This window comes from Stomoxys calcitrans, chromosome 4 (assembly GCF_963082655.1).
Source record: "Stomoxys calcitrans chromosome 4, idStoCalc2.1, whole genome shotgun sequence".
NCBI lineage: Eukaryota > Metazoa > Arthropoda > Insecta > Diptera > Muscidae > Stomoxys > Stomoxys calcitrans.
In genome coordinates, this window is record NC_081555.1 from 100,687,004 (window position 1) to 100,707,374 (window position 20,371).

A 20,371-nucleotide genomic window follows, 5' to 3' on the forward strand; every position below is an offset into this window, starting at 1 on the left:
AAATTACAAAGCAATATCAAAAAAAAAACTGAGTGTTAAAGACAAAAGTAAATATTTATCTGAGTACTTAAATATTACTATTCGATACATTAGGCATGGGTGCTGATGTGTAACAATTGGTCATGTGAAATGTGTGTCATATCACAAAAACAAGGGGAAATTTAAGTATTTTTCGATAATGCCGCATACGAGTTAAAGATTTAACAAATAAAAAAATGGCTTAAAAAATGGCATCATGAAAAGCAGTATACCAACTTCGTCCTCCGTTTAGAACACCCCGAAATATTCATCTGAGACCCAAAAAACTATTCTTGATATTCTGAGTCTATTTAGGACTGTCCGTCCGTCTGTCGAAAGTGTCGGTTGGGATTGTAAATGGGCGACAAGGGTCCATGCTTTAACTTCTTCAGCTCATATAGGGCGGAATTCTAATCCGATTTTGCTTAAATCTAACACAATGACTTCGACTAGGGTGTCCAACATCCAAACAAGGTATGGCCCGAATCTGTCCATAACCTGATATAGAACACCTGCGATGTTCTTCGTCATCACGAGAAGCTTAGCTGGGAGCTACCGGGCGCGACCACAGGCTGCGGATAGTGGAATGCTCCATACGGAGTAGCTGCAACTGCAGTCGCGAACAATCAGCGGCTTAGTGAATTTATTTGTAGCACTCAGAAGGAAGAGAGATAGACCCACTGATTAGTACACCCATCAACTCAGAATGACTTTCTGATTCGATTTAGCTATATCCGTCTGTCTGTCCGTCTGTCCATGTTAATTTGTGTACAAAGTACCGGTCGCAATTTTCATCCGATCGTCTTTAAATTTGCCACAAGCATTTTCTTGGGCGAAGTCTTTGAAATTGAAAATAATCGGTTCAGATTTGCATATAGCTCCCATATATATGTACGTCCGATTTAGACTAAAATTGCAATTATATCATCATTTGTAAACCGATTTTCACGAAATTTTGCACGAGGGATTCTCTTGAAAATCGGTTCAGATTTAGATAGCTCCCATATATATTTTCGCCCGATTTGGACTAGTATTGCAATAATTGGGTCATTTGTTAACCGATTCGCACGAAAATTGGCACAAAGAATTCCCTAATGACTCTCGTTTATTGCTATTGAAATTAATAGAAATCGGTTCATCGGTTTATTTTTGTGCAAATTTTATCAAAGTTTAATAGAATTTTTAGTTTTATAGAATATTTCATCAAAATTTTACTCTTATAGAACATTTTGATACAATTTTATTTTTATAGAAAATTTTATTTATTTTTTTATAAAATTTTATTTCTATAGAAAATTTTGTCCAATATTTAATTTTAATAGAAAATTTTGTCAACATTTTATTTCTATAGAAAATTTTATCAAGTTTTATTTTTATAGAAAATTTTGTCAAAATTTTATTTTTATGGAAAATTTTGTCAAAATTTTATTTTTATGGAAAATTTTGTCAAAATTTTATTTTTATAGAAAATTTTGTCAAAATTGTTTTTTTTATAGAAAATTTTGTCAAAATTTTGTTTTTATAGAAAATTTGTCAAAATTTTATTTTTATAGAAAATTTTGTCAAAATTTTAATTTTATAGAAAATTTTGTAAAAATTTTATTATTATGGAAAATTTTTATCAAAATTTTATTATTATGGAAAATTTTTATCAAAATTTTATTTTTATAGAAAGTTTTGTCAAAATTTTATTTTTATAGAAATTTTTGTCAAAATTTTATTTTTATAGAAAACTAGCTGACCCGGGCCCGCTCCGCTGCGCACTCTTTTACTTTATATGGAACAAAAGTTTTCTTGGAATATATTTTTTCGACAAATAGAGAGCTTTTAGTGAAATACCATGCTACGAAAATTGTATAACGCTTGACTAATAGTTTAACAATATAAGTGCCTTTATCTGAATCCCATATCATCTTTATTGGTCTACGAATTTAAGTTTGGATGTAAGGTGTACTCCATTCTTAAAATACTTCATTTCAGCCCGATATTCTCATGATGTCTGATTTAGTGGTGTTTTCGGGGGAGAGGTGGTCCCCCAGATATTTGGCCCTGAAAACTGTCAGAATCGTGCTCTTCTCTCAAATACAATTTATTTAAACCCCATATTGCCATTGGCTTAAGAGGAGTTTACAGGATGAGGCGTCCTCCAAACACATGGCCCCAAAATAGGTAATCAAATTCGTTTTCTAATCTAAAATACCTTTCATTTGAGCCACATATTGGCATGGTCGAAAAAATGTCTCCCTTTGGTATTACGATGGTCACTGTTTGTGGGGTATATTTGGACCCCCAGAAAATTGGTCCCGAAAATGGTTATCAATTCTTGCTCTACCCCCAAAACCTTTCATTTAAGCTCCACATTGACATGGTCGGTAAATATGCCTGATTTAGGGGTGTTTTGGGGCTTGGGGTGGTCCCCCTAGCACTTGGTCCGACAATTCGATATCAGATACGTTTTCTTATCCTAAATACCTTTTATTTGAGTCCCATATTGTCGTGATTGGTCTAAATATATGTTTGGTAGGTTTAAGGGTGGGGCAGCCCCCCTAGGTGCCCCATCCGAAATTTGGATACCAAATTTTTATTTTTAGGGTACTATATGAGAGCACACGAAATTTCGCTTAAATCGCACCACCCATCTCCGAGATCTGGCGTTTCTGAAAATTAGGGTAAGGGGGAGGGTCCGCCCACCCCCTTCAGATATCAAAAAATGTAGTACCCTATTTTCACCACGGGGTCATTATGCACCATCTTTGAAAATTTCAAGAAAATCTGTTCAGCCGTTTCTGGGTCTATACGGAACACACAAACATACAAACAAACAAACAAACAAATCTACAAACAAACACAAATTGATTTTTATATATAAGATTTTATTTCTATAGAAAATTTTGTCAAAATTATATTTTTTTATTTTTTTTTATTATAAAATTCATTTATTTTATTGTAGTATTTGTTATTTATTTTATTTTTGTTATTGGTTTGCTTTTATTGTTTTATTAAATTTTTTTCATTTTATGTTTTTATTTTTAATTTTTAATCATTTTATTGATTTATTTTGTTTTGGTTTTATTTATTTATTGTCCTTTATTTATTTTCTTTTTATTTATTTCATTTCATTGCAGGTTTCCATTTTCAAAATTTGATGATTTTGACTAATTATCATTGACATTTTTAAAATAATTTTTTTTGTATCCGATTTTTTTACTTTTTCATTGTTCAATTTCTGCATTGTCCACTCTATAATTAATACTGACATCTTACCATTTAAGTATTGATCAATAAAAGCTAATCGTCCATAGCAATCGAGAATAATACAACATTTTGCTTCCCACATAACATTAGGTAATAGCAATTTTTGTCCATAAAATCGACCTACTAAAGCTGTGGATGACGATGATCGTTTTCTAAACTTCTATTTGGTCATTTGATGTTTCTTTTTTTTTTCATTAAAAAAGTGTGTTGTTCTTGCCTACAAACATCATAGCACATTTTTCCCAAAGAACATCATGTAGATGTGGATGTCAATGTGTCATCAAACCTAGCACATTAACTTAATTACACTTCATTGTGTAAACCTTTCCATTCGTAGATCTAAGCAAATGTATAAAAATGGTAATTATAACAAAAAAAAAACAAAAAAATCTACGTTGGTTTTCGTTACAAAGAAAACTTGACAATTGCTAAACCCACTGATAAATGCTGGAAATGATACAAAACATTTTGCGAGCTTGTGGAGTAAAAAGTTTACAAAAAAAAAAATGTCTCAAAAAGATAATTTGAAAGGGTTGGAAGAAGATAGAAGAAATTAGAAATAGACTGAAAATTTTATTAAAATTTTTGTTTTCAAGTTATGTTCCTATTGCATTTTTTGTCAAAATTTGATTAAAAATTTTTTACAAAAATTATTTTTTTCTTCTGTTTTTTCACTTTGGATTTACTTTCAGCAGAATAAAAAAAAAACTCAAATAAATGAAAACATTTCTTCAAAGGTTGTATTTGAGTGCTATCTGTGGAAAGATCCCAAGAGAATTAGATTGTACCGCACTTAAAACACTTGACAGAATTCCCAATCTTCATAAAACTCCTTAAAACTCTTTACAGCTGTTTCAATAAGGCACCGAATTCTTGGTATTAATTGCTAAGAAACTCCCCTAAATTCCCAGACAGCAAACAGGTAGTATTTAATTGAGGGTCATTGTTGTAATACAACAACTAATGCTCTATCTCTCTCACTCTCTCTCTCTCACCCTCTTCTTAAAGAACTTTTACACACCAAAAAGTCTTAGGTAGCCTACGGCATATTTCCCTTGCCATGAGAAATTAAAGTGCATTCATTGGGGGTTTCCTCTAAGGTTTCCCGTATTCACATTCACCCAAGCCATATGCGGCATCTTTGTTATCATACCTTGGGCTAACACTGCTTCGGCTACTGACGATCATCACTTCCCTAAAGGCAAGTGCATGTGAGAGTCTTCTTCCTCATTTGCCTCAAAGAAGACGTCATGGGAATGTGATCCTCGGTAAATAATGCAGCTAAAATTACTTTGGGTTCCTAGTTGCCACTTCAAATTTTGTTTTTTGAGGTAGATAAGTGAGACAACGATAAAGGCAACAAAAAACAAGGTATGCAATAATTTATTGTCACAATTATTGCTTCATTGTTTGCTTAATTTTCTTTTTTTTTATTTTCGGTAGAAATTCCCCAGATTTTTGTTGATGGCATTCGCATGTTGTTTATCAATGTCTATGAGAAGTCTCTTCCTGTATTAGATTATGTTTTGCGTTGTTTCAATTGATTGGCAAATGGAACTTTGTTATATTTTTTTATTTGCTCATTTTTTTTTTGTCATTATTATCTCTAAGTGTTGCCAATTGTATTTGGTATTTGGGTTAACAACCTTTTTGTGTTATTTAGTCATTAATGTTGTTTAACATTTCTAATCCCATTGGCGGCCAACAGACTAATGTGGAGTAATTCACAATTTGATAAGATAAAATCACGTCAAGGTAACTGAGACATTGGGAATATCGATTAGAATACAATGAACACCAAATCGGGGAATTTTCTTAAGAAATAAAAACACGACATCTTATATTGGGTTGCCCAAAAAGTAATTGCGGATTTTTTAAAAGAAAGTAAATGCATTTTTAATAAAACTTAGAATGAACTTTAATCAAATATACTTTTTTACACTTTTTTTCTAAAGCAAGCTAAAAGTAACAGCTGATAACTGACAGAAGAAAGAATGCAATTACAGAGTCACAAGCTGTGAAAAAATTTGTCAACGCCGACTATATGAAAAATCCGCAATTACTTTTTGGGCAACCAATATATAAAAATCAATTTGTGTTTGTTTCTGTGTTCCTTATAGACTCAGAAACGACTGAACCGATTTTCTTAAAATTTTCACTGATGGTGCATAATGATCCCGTGGTGAAAATAGGATACTAAATTTTTTGATATCTTAAGGGGGAGCGGACCCTCCCCCTTACCCTAATTTTCAGAAACGTCAGATCTCGGAGATGGGTGGTATGATTTAAGCGAAATTTTGTGTGGCATCGAAATTTCGGATGGGGTACCTAAGGGGGCCGCCCCACCCCCAAAACCTACTGAATATATACATAGACCTATCACGACAATATGGGACTTAAATGAAAGGTATTTAAGATTAGAAAACATATCTGATATCCAATTGTTGGACCAAGTGTTTGAGGGACCACCCTTATCGCCAAAACACCCCTAAATCGGACATATTTACCGACCATGGCAATATGGAACTCAAAGCAAAAGGTATTTGCGATTAAAATACGAATCTGATAACCAAATGTGTGACCAAGTTTCTGGGGGTCCACCCCCCTTCCCCAAAACACCCCTCAAACAGGACTTATTTACTGACCAAGGCAATATGGGGCTTAAAGGTATTTGAGAGTAGAATACGAATCTGATATCCAGATGTGCGACCAAGTTTTTGGGAGGCAGCCCATACCCAAAGAAGAAAAATTTACGACCATAGCAATATGGGGCTCAAATGAAAGGTCTTTGGAAGTAAAGAAGGAATTTGAATATTCGGGAAAAGTGTCTATGGGGCCACCCCAACCCCATAACACCACCCAAATATAAAGTATTTGCTGACCATTGCAATATGAGGCTCAAATAAGAGGCATTTTAGAGTAGAACACGAATCTGATATATATTTTTAAAGCCAAGTCACTGAGTGGCCGCCCCATACCATCAAACCCATCATGTTTGCCGACTATGGAAAAATGGGGCTCAAATGAAGGGTATTTGAGAGTAGACCATGAATCTGACATCAACATTCGGAACCAACTTTCTAAGGGACGTCCCACCACCATAGCAACCCCTAAGTAGCACGTATTTTCTCACCAAGACAATTTAGGTCTTCAAAACAGTGGAGCTCGATATTCATAGTTTTTAAGGCCAATACCCCAAACCGGACATATTTGCTGGCTTTTTCAATGAGGTGTTTAAATAAATGGTTATTGACATTAGAAATAGAATTTGATATTCAATTTTGAGGCCAATGGTAATATGGGGTTCAAATATGTGGGGGGACCAGCCCACTCCCCAAAAAACACCCCTAAATCGGGCATATTTACCAAACATGTCAATGTGGGGCTTAAATGAAAGGAATTGGGGGTAGAGCAAGAATTGATACCCACTTTAGGGACCAATTTTCTGGGCGTCTACCCCTTTTTGTTTCATATAACGTAAAGGAAGCAGCAGTGGAGCAGGCCCGGTCCAGCTAGTTTTTTATAAAAATAAAATTCTGACAAAATTTCCCACATAAATAAAATTTTGACAAAATTTTCTAATATAACAGTAAAATTTTGAATTTTCTATGAGAATAAAATTTTGCAAAAAATTCTTATAAAAATAAAATTTTATAAAAATAAAATTTTATAAAAATAAAATTTTATAAATATAAAATTTCGACAAAATTTCCTACAAAAATAAAATTTTGACCAAATTTTCTATAAAAATAAAATTCTTACAAAATTCCTATAAAAATAAAATTTTAACAAAATTTCCTGCAAAAAAAAATTGTGACAAAATTCCATATAAAAAAAATTTTGATAAAATTTCTTATAAAAATTAAATTTTTACGAAATTTCCTACAAAAATAAAATTTTGACAAAATTTTCCATAAAAATAAAATCCTGACAAAATTTTCTATAAAAATAAAATTTTGACAAAATCTTATCTATTATATAAAAATTAAACTGTTGCGCTTTGTTTGTTTCTTTGTTTGTCTGTTCCGCATAGGCTCATAAACGGCTGAACTGATTTTCATAAAATGTTCACAAAGGGCGGAACCTCCCCCTTACCCTCATTTTCAAAAACGCCACATCTCGGTAATGGGAATTAAAGCGGAATTTTACATGCCATCTTATGATACTCCAAAAACACGAAATTGGTATAAAATTTTGGGGGGACGCCCGATCCCAAAACCCACCCGAACGGACATGTTTACCGACTGGGTCAATATGGGTATCAAATGAAAGGTATTTAAGAGGAGAGTACGAACTTGATATAAAAATGTCCCTCTTAGTGGCGGGGGGTCCTCCACCCTAAAAAAAACCCAACCAACAGGACTCTTTCACCGCTTTGGGGGTCCCCCAAATAACCCCCAAGAGAACTTTTCACCGCTTTGGGCAATATGGGTATCAAATGAAAGGTATTTAAAAGTTGAGTACAAATCTGACATAAACATTTATTTCTTGGTGTCTGAGAGGCCACCCCGCGAAATATCTGAAAGGCCGTACCAGCACCCCCAAACAGGACTTTTTTCCTGACCGTGCCAGTATAGGGCTCAGATAAAATAAGAGAGTGAAAGAAGAAAGGAATACAAAACAAAAAATATTTAAAAATTGTTTACAAAAATAAAATTTTCTATACAAAACCAATTTTGGCAACATTTTCTATACAAGTAAATTTTCTAAAATTTTGTTAAATCGTTAGAAAATTTCTCCAAACGATTTTGAAATTAAATAAAAAAAACTCAACAAAATTAATACAAAACTGACTGACACCTACCACCGTAACTGTGCAATATTCTAAAAATGCAAATTTATGCAGAAATTCAGATGCACGATTCGCTGTTTCACCAGCTATGCATTTTGTATCAATTTTTGTTATTGTACTGCTACAGCATGTTTGGATGACAAGCCTCTCTGAGTTGTTGTTTGGTTCCTAGATAAAGACTTGTTGATGGCGCGAAATAAACCTGATCCAAAAAACCCGATTCCAAGCAAACAATTTTTGTGTCTTAAAGGAATGTTGATTTTGAAAGGCTCAAAACATTCTGCCAGCACTTGGAGCAACAAGTGGATTTATACCACAGACATAGGCCGCACACAGAGACAGAAACTTGAAGTTTAGAATCCTCTGCCCGCCTGTAAGACTGAATGTTGCCTCAAAGCAAAACCTCTAATTTAGTTAAATATCATTTCCAAGTTGGCGTTAGAAGCACTAACTGGTGATTTGGGTTTCTTGTTATAAACATGAGCAAAATCCAGCACCACCACCATCATTACCAAAGAAGGTTTCATTTTCACTTTAGTTTGAGGTTTCCACCTCTTTTTGCCGTTTTTTATGGAAAATTTCTTGCTCAAGTGAGAAAAGTCATTGAAAAAAGAAAACATCTTTTAGTTGAGGTTGCCTTTGTTGTTTTATTTCCTTTAAAAGGCGTTTCATACTCTGGCTAACAAGTGTTTGATGGTAGGCAACTGACTTAGAGACTGTCTTGTCTTCTCTAACCACTGACAGTATCATCCGCTCTGTATAGAGTTGATGATTTTCATTCAAGCGCGGGGTTTGTGTGTGAACCAAACGCTCACTCTTCTATGGGGCGAGAATGAATGAAGAAGATGCCCACAGCGAGAATGTATGTCACATGGCCACAAATGAAAGATGCATTCATGCCATTCAATCATCGTGCCAGAGTTGTTTCATCTTCTGATTAAAAAGTAAGCACTGACCAATTTATGGCATCTAACCTGTAAAGCCATAAATAATCGCTTTCATTTGAAAGCCGAAATTATTACAAAGTAGTGTCAAACTTTTGAATGGGGTGTGAAATATGAGCGGTTTTCAGCTATTGTCACATGGAAATTTAGATGTTGTGGGAATTTAATATGAATATGAGTATTTAGTCATGGGGAATGTGTAATAAACAATGAAGAATCCCTGTTTGAAACTTTAAAACAATTTAGAAAAATATTAAAAAACCATATAAAAATAAACAAAGAACTTTTCTCACAAACACTCCAAGTACTTTTTCGTTTATATGCTATAAATATTTTAGGGGCTCCAGAAGTCAAAAGAGGGGACCGGTTTTGACTTGGGGACTATATCACTTTATAGACCGATCCGGATCATACATGGGCTGGATGTTGGAAGTCATAACACAAGTCTTTGTTCCAAATTTCAGCCAAATCGGATGGAAATTGGGGTTTCTAGGGGTTCGAAAAATCAAATCAGGGGATCGGTGTATATGGTAGCTATATCAGTTTATTGACCTATTTGCATCATAATTGGCATGGATGTTGGAGGTAGTAAATGAAGTTTTTGTTCCAAATTTCTGCCAAATTGGATGAAAATTGAGGTTTGTAGGGGTTCATGAACTCAAATTTGGGGATCGGTTTATATGGGAGGCTATATCAGTTTATAGATCGATAAGGATGAAACTGAGACATAGATGTTCGAAGTCATAACACAAGGCTTTGTTTTAAAGATCAGCCAAATCGGATGAAAATTGAGGCTTCTAGGGGCTCAAGAAATCAAATCCGGGGAATCGGTTTATATGGAGGCTATATCCAAATCTGAACCCATATGACCCAATTGCAACCCCCAACGACCTACATCAATAGTAAGTATCCGTGCATAATTTCAAGCGGCTAGCTTTACGCGTTCAACCGCTTCCGTGATTTCGACAGACGGACGGACGGACATGGCTAGATCGACTCAGAATGTTAAGACGATCCAGATTAAATATACTTTATGAGATTGCAGATCTAAATTTCGAAGTATTACAAACAGAATGACTAGATTAGTATACAAAAAGAAAACAAAAATTAAATTTTAAGAAAGTTTTCTACAAAAATATTTTTAAGAAAAACATTTTTTTTTGTCGACGCAATGTATTATTTTAACAATGAAACATGTTAAAGATTTTAAAAACCCTATCACTTTCGTTACGTTTTTATTTTTCTTAATAATCTATTGACCTATATAAACAATACCAGTTGCACTGATATAAGATATTTTTAATTAATCTTGCTTTTTGCCTAGATCTTTAGTTTTATTTATATGCTAGACATGGTAATAAATCCATTTTATGTGTGTGTGTGTGTGTGAAAAAAACTAAATTCTTGAATACGTTGTTTTGGGAGAACCATTAATCATTTTAAGCAGACGAATTTTATTTTCTTTATTGACCCAACTTGTTGAATTTGCCGTAAAAGGTCTTTTTGGGGGGTTGTTTATTTAAGACCAGCAGACAAGTGTGGGAATTTCTTTGTTAATTTATTTTAATATGGGTGATTAAAAATTTGGAATATTGTAATAATGCTACAGGCACTTTTATCGTATTATTCAAATGCTGGTGAATTAATTAGTTCAATAATAGAAAATTTGAATAATAATAATGGCAAGAGGAGACTAAACGTCAACTAAACTAGCTTCAAATAGTGTCGTTTTAGACCTAATTTTTATATTGAAAACTCAGACTCATAAAGAGAAAACATTTATGTGGCTTGTATGCAAAATAATATAATATAATTAAAGAGAATTAAATAATATTTAGAGATAAAAAATTATAAAACAAATAAAAATAAAAAATAAAAATAAAAATATAAAATTAAATGTATAAAAATAAAAAAAGTAAAACTTGAATACAAAAAAATATATAATTAAAAAACATGCAAAAAAAATTAAAAAAATAAAGATAAAAATAAAAATTAAATATTAAAAAAATTTAGAAATTAAAAAAAATTAAAAATTAAAAAAAAATAAAAACATAACAAAAATTTGGAAAAAATTAAAAAAGAAATAAAATTAAAAATAATAAAAATTAAAAAAAATAAAAATTAAATAAAAAAAAATTAAAAATAAAACATAAAACATAAAAAAAAACAAAAATTATTAAAAATAATAATAAAGATAAAAATAACAATCAAAAGAAAACTTAAAAAAATAAAAACAAAAATTAAAAAAAAAATAAAAATTAAAAAAAAAAATAAAAACTAAAATAAAAAAAAATAAAAATTAAAAAAAAAAATAAAAATTAAAAAAAAATAATAAAAAAAATAAAAAATTGCAAAAAAAAAATGTAAAGCAGAAATAAAAAATAAAATAAGATAAAATAAAAATTAACAAAAAATTAAAAATTAAGGCAAAAATAAAAATTAAAAAAAAAAATTATTAAAAAATAAATTAAAAAAAAATTAAATGTAAAACTTTAAAAATGAATAAAAACTTAAAATATGTAAATAAAACAATTAAAATGTTTTAAGTTCGACCGTGCCTAACTTTGTATACCCACCACCAGGGTTAACGTTGAGAACTTTGAATAGGTTGCACAAAAAGGCGATTATTCTTAAAAATAGGTCGCACAAAACACGTCGTTTTCGCAAAAAATAGTCCTACAATGCCTGTTTAAATTTTTATAAAAGAATAAAACCAACCAACTAAGTAAGAGGGACGTCTAAAAGGCTGAGTTAAGAAAATATAAGGGCGAGCTGAGAAAGGCTCAGAACAAATCCTGGATGGAATTCTGTAGCTCCGTGGAGGATACATCTGAGGCCTCTAGGCTAAGGAAGATTTTGTTCTCGAGACCTATTACGGGAGGGATTATTCAGAAGTCAGAGAATGTATGTATGATACATATTTCCCGGGAAATTCTTCAACGGACAATGTGGCGCCAGAAGAGGTTGTCACTGGTATGCATTCGTCGCAGGCTATTAGGGAAATTGTGTCTGAGCCGAAAATACTTTGGGCGATAAAAAGTTTCGACTCCTTTAAGTCGCCAGACCCTGATGATGTATCACCGGTTGATTTACAAGTTGTGTCTGATAGACTGGTTCCCAGGCTTAGGAAGATATACTCTGCTTGTATCAGCATTAAAAAGCTGAAGTCAAATCCGGGCATCGGTTTATATGGAGACTATATCTGTTTATAGACCGATTCGCATCGTCTTTGTTCCAAATTTCAGCCAAATCGGATGAAAGTTGACATTGTGAAAGTTGACAAGAAGTAAAATCCGGGGATCGGTTTATATGGGGGCTATATCTATTTACAGACCGACTACGATCGTACAAGCCATGGATGTTGGAAGTCGTAATTCAAGTCTTTGTTTCAAATGGGGGCTATATCTGTTTATAGACCGATTCGCATCGCCTTTGTTCCAAATTTCAGCCAAATCGGATGAAAGTTGAGGCTTCTAAGGGCTCAAGAAGTAAAATCCGGGGATTGGTTTATATGGGGGCTATATCTGTTTACAGACCGACTAGAATCGTACGAGGCATGGATGTTGGAAGTACTAATTCAAGTCTTTGTTCCAAATGGGGGCTATATCTATTTATAGACCGATTCGCATCGTCTTTGTTCCAAATTTCAGCCAAATCGGATGAAAATTGAGGCTTCTAAGGGTTCAAGAAGTCAAATCTGGGGATCGGTTTATATGGGGCCTATATCCGTTTATAGACCGATTTGAATCATACTTGGCATAAATGTTGGAAGTCATAACACAATCTTAGCCAAATCGGATGAAAATTGAGGCTTCTAGGGGCTTAAGAAGTCAAATTCGGGGATCGATTTATATGGGGGCCATATCTGTTTATAGAACGACAAGAGTCATACTTGGCATGGATGTTGGAAGTCGTAACTCAAGTCTTTGTTCCAAATTTCAGCCAAATCGGATGAAAATTGAGACTTCTAGGGGCTCAAGAAGTCACGTCAGTTGATCGGTTTATATGGGGGCAATATCTGTTTATAGACCGATTCGAATCATACTTGGCTGAGATGTTATAAGTCGTAACTCAAGACTTTGTTTCAAATTTCAACCAAATCCGATGAAAATTGAGGTTTCTAACGGCTTAAGAAGTCAATTCTGGGGATTGGTTATATGGGGGCTATATTCAAATATGAACCGATATGGCCCATTTCTAAGCCCCAACAACCTACATCAATAAGATGTATCTGCGCAAAATTTCAAGCGGCTTGCTTGACGAGGTCGGCTGCTATCGTGATTTCGACAGACGGACGGACGGACATGGCTAGATCGACTCAGAATATCGAGGCGATCCTAAATATGCTTTATACATTATGGGGTCGCAGATCAATATTTCGAGGTCTAACAAACGAAGAAAGAAGATGCCTTCTAGTTCCTAAAGTTGAACCATCCAGATCGTTTAAAAAAGCCCAACAACTTGCGAAAGGTTCACATCCACTTAGACAAGTTCGCAAAGAAATGATAACCTAAAGTGGAACTCCTTCTGACTGCCAATGCGGGACACACACGCAGAAGGTGTTCTATAGTCTCTGCTTCTTTAATGTCCTCCCAGCTTCTGTAATAGTCGTTGCTATCAACCTTCAGTCTGGCAGCATGTTTTCCAATTATACACTGACCTGTCATGACGGACACAATGACTGAGACATCTGTTCTAGCCAGTGACAGCAAAGCGTTAGACCTCTTCCAGTCTAGATTAGGCCACATAGTTTTATAATGCTCACAGCCTCCTCTTTGTGGCCATCTATCATTTGTTGTCCTTCGGGCCTGGTGCTGAAAACTTAGCTTACATGTCGCTAGAGGCATACCCACAGATTCCAATTTCCCTGGTATGTGTAAGGTAGTTCCTAGTCTCGCAAACTCGTCCGCTTTATAATGCCGGGGAATATCTTTGTGGCCCGGCACCCAGAACAGACCATACTTAGACGATTCTTGCAAATCATATCAAACTTTGCGTGCAAAATTTTATATCGGTTGGTACGTTTCTTTGCAAAATTTGCAAATTTTACCCATGAACATTCCACTAAGGAACAGGGGCAAACTTCTCACATATCAATGAGTGCAGTCCAATTCAAGTTTAAGCTCAATGATAAGGGGCCTTCTTTTTATAGACGAGTCCGAACGTCGTGCCGCAGTGCGACACTTCTTTGGAGAGAAGTTTTACATGGCATAGTATCCAATTTGGGAAAAACAACTTAAGTTAGCGTATGTATATATATGAGCGGGTTGTAATATGCTAACATAAATTACAGCAAAACATATTTTAAAAAATATTTTTTTGTTCTGTTTGCCTGTCATGGCTGTTAAGTAATTTTGATGTATACTAACTTTAAAATAAACAATACAACATCACTATTTTAGGGTTAAGGTATAACACGAAATATTTAGGTTGCCTTTCTTAAAACCGAAAATTTAAAAATTTTTTATAATTTTTTATTTATCTTATTTCATAATTTTTTTACTTATATTGTTGTTATTCAGTTTTGATTTTTTTAACAAATATATTTTAACTGTGGATATTTTTTTCAGGTTCCAAAATGCAGGTCTTCAATATTTTTAGTTTTTGTTATTCTTTTTTTACTTATTTATGAAAAATGGAAATTAAAATATTTTTCTGTCTAAATTTTTTGTTTGGACACTTTTTATCAAAAGTATTTTTTTATATTTGTTTTTTCGACAATTTGAGAATTTTTAATTATTTCCTATTTTTTTTTTTTTTGTTTAAATTTTTGTTATATTTTCATAAATTTTTTCCATTTTTATTTATTTTTTGTTTAATTCTTTTTTATATAAATATTTTTGCTTTTTCTTCGTAACTCCTCGAATATGTATTTAAAAACACCTTTCATATTTTTTTGATTATTTCAAAGCTGCCTATTAAATATAATCTTTGGCAATTTATTTTCAAGCAATTATTTTTAAATCTTCCACGTCTTTATTACCACGTATGCGCTTCGCTTGAAAAAAATGCACGAATTTAACACACTTTTGTTGAAAACAAGTTGCAAAAAAATGTAGGCAAACCAAAAAAAAACTAGCAAAAATGGAAAATGAGAGGAAGAACAAATTGGAGTTTTCAAAACAATAGATTCACTCAAATGAAATATTTTAAATAATTTTAAAATATTAATATTTTACTTTATAAAACAATACTACGAGTTTAGTTATTGAAGCACTTATTTTTGTTAAAAAAACTTCCGTTTTTTATTTTTCATATTTTTATATATTTCTTTTTTTATAAAAAGACGTTTTTTATTTTCGTTATATGTTATATACGTTTTTAAGTGATTCATATGATTTTTTCTATTCTTACAAAATCTACCGCTTCGCGTTTTTGTTTTGTTATTTTTTGTATTTCTTCTTTTTTTGTTAACAAACAAAAGAATAAAAATAAATAAAACGGTCGTTACGAGAGCGTGTTTGAAATGAAACTAAACTTGAATGGCTTGTGTCTCCCACAAGCAACAGTCAGTCAAGTCAGCCAGCAAGCCATCTAGCAAGCGAACCATAACCAACAAGTCAAAGAGAAACTCAAAACAAGCCCACTAAAGAGTAACGGAAGCGGAAAGAGAAAGAGAAAGAAATTGACATTTGAATGCATGCTTTGTAAGTGGATTATTAGCTGTGTTTTATTTTAGTGCAATGAAATTTGTATGAATATGACATCTATCCTTAAGTAGAAAATCTATTGTCAGGATTGCCATAATAAGTTTTTCACATAAAGTGTGGCCAACCGCAAAAATCCTCTCTTAAGAATGGACAAATAGAATTAAAACCAATTTTGTATATAAAAACCAGTAAGGAAAGGCAAAAGTCGGGCGGAGCCGACTATATTATACCCCTACACCACCGAGTATACTATTAATAGATAGCACTTATATTCAAATTTAGTCAGGTTTTAATTTTGTATACCTATTGAAATATTGAATAGAACTTTATACGATTTTTTTACGATGGTATGAAAATTGTGGCTTCTACAGCCTTTAAAGTCGAAACGAATAAAAGATATATAAGGGAGATTTTGATGAAATTTTGCACACGTATTGGGATGTCAATTAAACCATCTCACAAAAAATTTTGTAAAGATCGGAGCAAAATTGTGGCTTCTACAGCCTTCAAAGGCCATATCGGATGAAAAATATATATGGGAGCTATATCTAAATATGGACCGATTTTTATGAAACTTTGCACACATATGAGGACGTTGAAAAAAACGGTCCATGCCAAATTTTGTAAAGATCGGACCAATATTGTGGCTTCGGACCAATATACAGCCTTAAAAGACCATATCGGATGAAAGATATATATGGGAGCTATATCTAAATCTGATCGGATTTAGATGAAATTTTGCACACATATTCGGACGTAACAAAAAGCAATTCGTGCCATATTCTGTAAAGATCGTAAAAAAATTGTGGCTTCTACAGCCTTAATAGGTCAAATCGGACTAAAGTTATATATGGGAGCTACAATATATCTAAATTTTGATCCGATTTAGATGAAATATTGCACACAAATTGGGACGTCACAAAAAGCACTTCGTGCCAAATTTGGTAGAGATCGCACCAAAATTGTGGCTCCTACAGCCTTAAGAGGGCTTATCGGATGAAAGATATATATGGGAGCTATATCTAAATCTGGACTGATTTCAATAAATTTTGCAAGCATTTTGGGTCGTTTAAAAAAACACTTTTTGCAAAAATTTTTAAGGATCGGATCAAAATTGTGGCTTCTACAACTTAAAAAGGGCACATCGGATGAAAGATATATATGGGAGCTATATCTAAGTCTGAACCGATTTTTTTCAAAATCAATAGCGTTTGTTCTTGGATCAAAAAAGACACTTAATCAAAATTTTATGAAAATCGGCAAAAAATGCGACCTGTACCTTGATTACAAGAATACATGGACAGATAGACAGACAGACATAGCGAAATCGAATTAGGAAGTGATTCTAAGCTGATGCGTATACTTATCGATGGGTCTAGCTCTTCTTCTTCTTAGCGTTGCAAACAAATGCACAAATCTATAATACCCTGTACCACAGTGGTGGTGTAGGGCATAATAATATAATTTGTTCCTATCGGAATGGGGGCGGACCCTCCCCCCTACCCTAAGAGTACTACCCAAAAATAAAAGTTTACCAATCAGAACAATATGGGATTCAAATGAAAGGTATTCAGGAATAGAGTACGAATTTCGTATTAGAAATTGGGTCCTAGTAACTGGGGGCCCGCCCCAATCCCAAAACACTCTAAAATAGGTTTATTGGAGGAGCATGACAATATGGGACTCAAATGAAAGGTATTCGGGAGGAGATTTCGAATATAGTCAGGAAGAAGAAAAAAGTCATTATAATTTGTTAATATCGGAAGGGGGCGGACCCTCCCCCGTTACCCCAAAAACACCCCCCAAAATCAAAAGTGGACCGGTAAGGATAGGATGGTTATCAAACGAAAGGTATTGAAGAGTAGAAAACTAATATGATATTATAAATTGGGTCCAAGTACCCAGAAAGTAGCCCAAACCTCAAAACTTCTAAAAGCAGATAAATTGAACGTCCATATCAAAATGAGGCCGATAAAAATGGACCGATAAGGACAATATGGATATCAAATGAAAGGCATTGAAGAATAGAATACGAACATGGTATTAAAAATTGGGTCCAAGTACCCAAGAAGTCGCCCTAACCCCAAAACTTCTCCAAGCAGACAAATTGAACGTCCATATCAATATGGGGCTCAAATGAAAGGTATTCAGTAGTAGATTGTATTCAGTAGTAGAATCTGACATACAAAATCAGATAGAAGTGTTGGAGGTCACCCCACCCGCCAATAACGCTCCAATTGGTCATATGACCCATCATGACTGTGTGACTCGGTTTGCTTGTTTTTAGTTCCGTAGAATCAAAAACGACCCATTTTCTTAAATTTTCACAGATTGTGTAGGTTTGTCTGGAAGGAAACATAGATTACATAATTTTTAGATATCGGATGGTGGGGGAATCTTCCCCTTACCCCAAAAACGCCAACCAAAACCAAAACTGGACCCATAGGCAGAATATGGGTATCAAATGAAAGGTATTAGAGACTATAAAACGAATATCGTATTAAAATTTTGGTCCAAGTTCCCAGCGGGCCGCCCCAACCCCAAAACTCCTCTAAACAGATATATTCGACGTTCCTATCAATATGGGACTCAAATGAAAAGTATTTGGCAGTAGATTACAAATATGGCATAACAAATTAGGTCCAAGTAATACACCGAAATGGGACCTTGGCTATATAGGACTCAAATGAAAGGTATTTGGGAATAGATTACGAATATGACATTAAAATTTGCGTTCAAGTCTAGGAGGCGCTTTTTCTCCTAAAATACCTCAAATAGGTTAATTGACCTATTATGACAATATGCGACTCAAACGAATGGTATCTGAGAGTAGAAAACGAATTTGATATCCAATTTTGGAGCCAAGTATTTCGGGGTACGCCCTAAACCACCCCCTTAACTGAACTTTGTTTACGAATATGGCAATATGGAGCTCAACTCAAGGGTATTTGGGAGAAAAAAAAACGAATTTTATATCTGTTTTCAAGGGAGTGCCCTCCAAAAGGTTCATACTTACCGACCATGGCAATGTGAGGCTCAAATTAAAGGGATTTTGGAGTGGAGCAAGAATTTGATATCCATATTTGAAATGTCTCCCCTAAAAAGCACTCTTCATTACCCTGATTTTCAAAAACATCTGATCTCGGGGATTGGTAATGCGATTCGTTCGAATTTTTTTTGTTATCAAAACAAAAACATGGTTTCTATTGTGGGGGCGGGTGCCTCGGGGGACGACCAAAAGCCGCCAAATGGATATATACGCCCTAAACCACCCCCTTAACTGAACTTTGTTTACGAATATGGCAATATGGAGCTCAACTCAAGGGTATTTGGGAGAAAAAAAAACGAATTTTATATCTGTTTTCAAGGGAGTGCCCTCCAAAAGGTTCATACTTACCGACCATGGCAATGTGAGGCTCAAATTAAAGGGATTTTGGAGTGGAGCAAGAATTTGATATCCATATTTGAAATGTCTCCCCTAAAAAGCACTCTTCATTACCCTGATTTTCAAAAACATCTGATCTCGGGGATTGGTAATGCGATTCGTTCGAATTTTTTTTGTTATCAAAACAAAAACATGGTTTCTATTGTGGGGGCGGGTGCCTCGGGGGACGACCAAAAGCCGCCAAATGGATATATAGACCAATCACTGCAATACGGAGCTTTGTGTTCGTGGAGCCGGCCCACCCCAAAATACCTTCCTATTAAATAAAATCTATTTGGGTTGGAAATTGATTGATTTTCGGGATATTGATATAAATTTTCAGCCCACCCAACCCTCAAACACAACTTATTTACCGATCTTGCCATTATGGGGCTCATATGAAATGCTTTTGAAAGTAGAGCAATGGAAATTTGCCGATGAACATTCCATTAAGGAACTGGGGCAAACTTCTCATAAATCAACGAGTGCTGTCCGATTTAATGTTAAGCTCAACGATTAGGGACCTCCTTTTATAGCCGAGTCCGAACGGTGTGCCGCAGAGCGACACTTGTTTGGGGAGAAGTTTCTACATGGCAAAGTACCTCACAAATGTCGCAAGCATTAGGAGAGGATAACCACAGCTTAAAAATTTTCTGATGTTCTTGCCAGGATTCGAACCCAGGCGTTCAACGTCATAGGTGGACATGCTAACCTCTGCGCAACGATGGCCTCCAGTTGAAAGTAGAGCACGAATCTTATATATACATAGGACTCAAAAGAAAGGCATTTGGGAGTAAATTGAAAATTTGCCCAGGAACCGAGCAGGGGCTAACTTCTCACACATCAATGAGTGCTTAACGATTCTAGTTTAAATTCAATGATAAGGAACCTTTTCTATAGCCAAGTGCGAACGGCGTGCGGCAGTGCGACAACTCATTTGGGAGAATATACATGACCATACATGGCATGGTACCTCGCAAATATCGCCACCATTAAGAGGGTATTACCACCGCTTCGAATTTTGTCCGATGATCTTGCCAGGATTCGAAAGCAGGCGTTCAGGGTCGTACACGGACAGTGGCACGAATTCGATATCCACATTCAGGGCGAAGTGTCCCCACCCTAAAAAGATATTAGAGAGTTAAAGAAGGTGCAGTGGAGCGGAGGTCAATGATAAGGGAACAATTTTTTATAGCCAAGTCCGAACGGCGTGCCACAGCGTGACACCTCTTTGGGGAGAATTTTGTTCATGACCATGCATGGCATGGTACCTCGCAAATGTCGCCCC

General features: G+C 34.3%; 1 protein-coding gene across 3 annotated transcripts in view; it reads right to left on the bottom strand.

The window, feature by feature from the left end:
- LOC106083231 (partitioning defective 3 homolog) overlaps window positions 1–20,371 on the bottom strand; it is a 236,043-nt gene that overhangs the window by 56,689 nt on the left and 158,983 nt on the right. For 2 of the 3 annotated variants that reach the window (XM_013246139.2, XM_013246137.2), the window contains exon 1: window positions 15,189–15,675. The exons of the other annotated variant lie outside the window; for it this stretch is intronic. The gene's annotated coding sequence lies outside the window, so the exon portion shown is untranslated. Of the gene's footprint in view, window positions 1–15,188; window positions 15,676–20,371 lie in introns of those variants that run through there. 3 annotated transcript variants of the gene reach the window in all.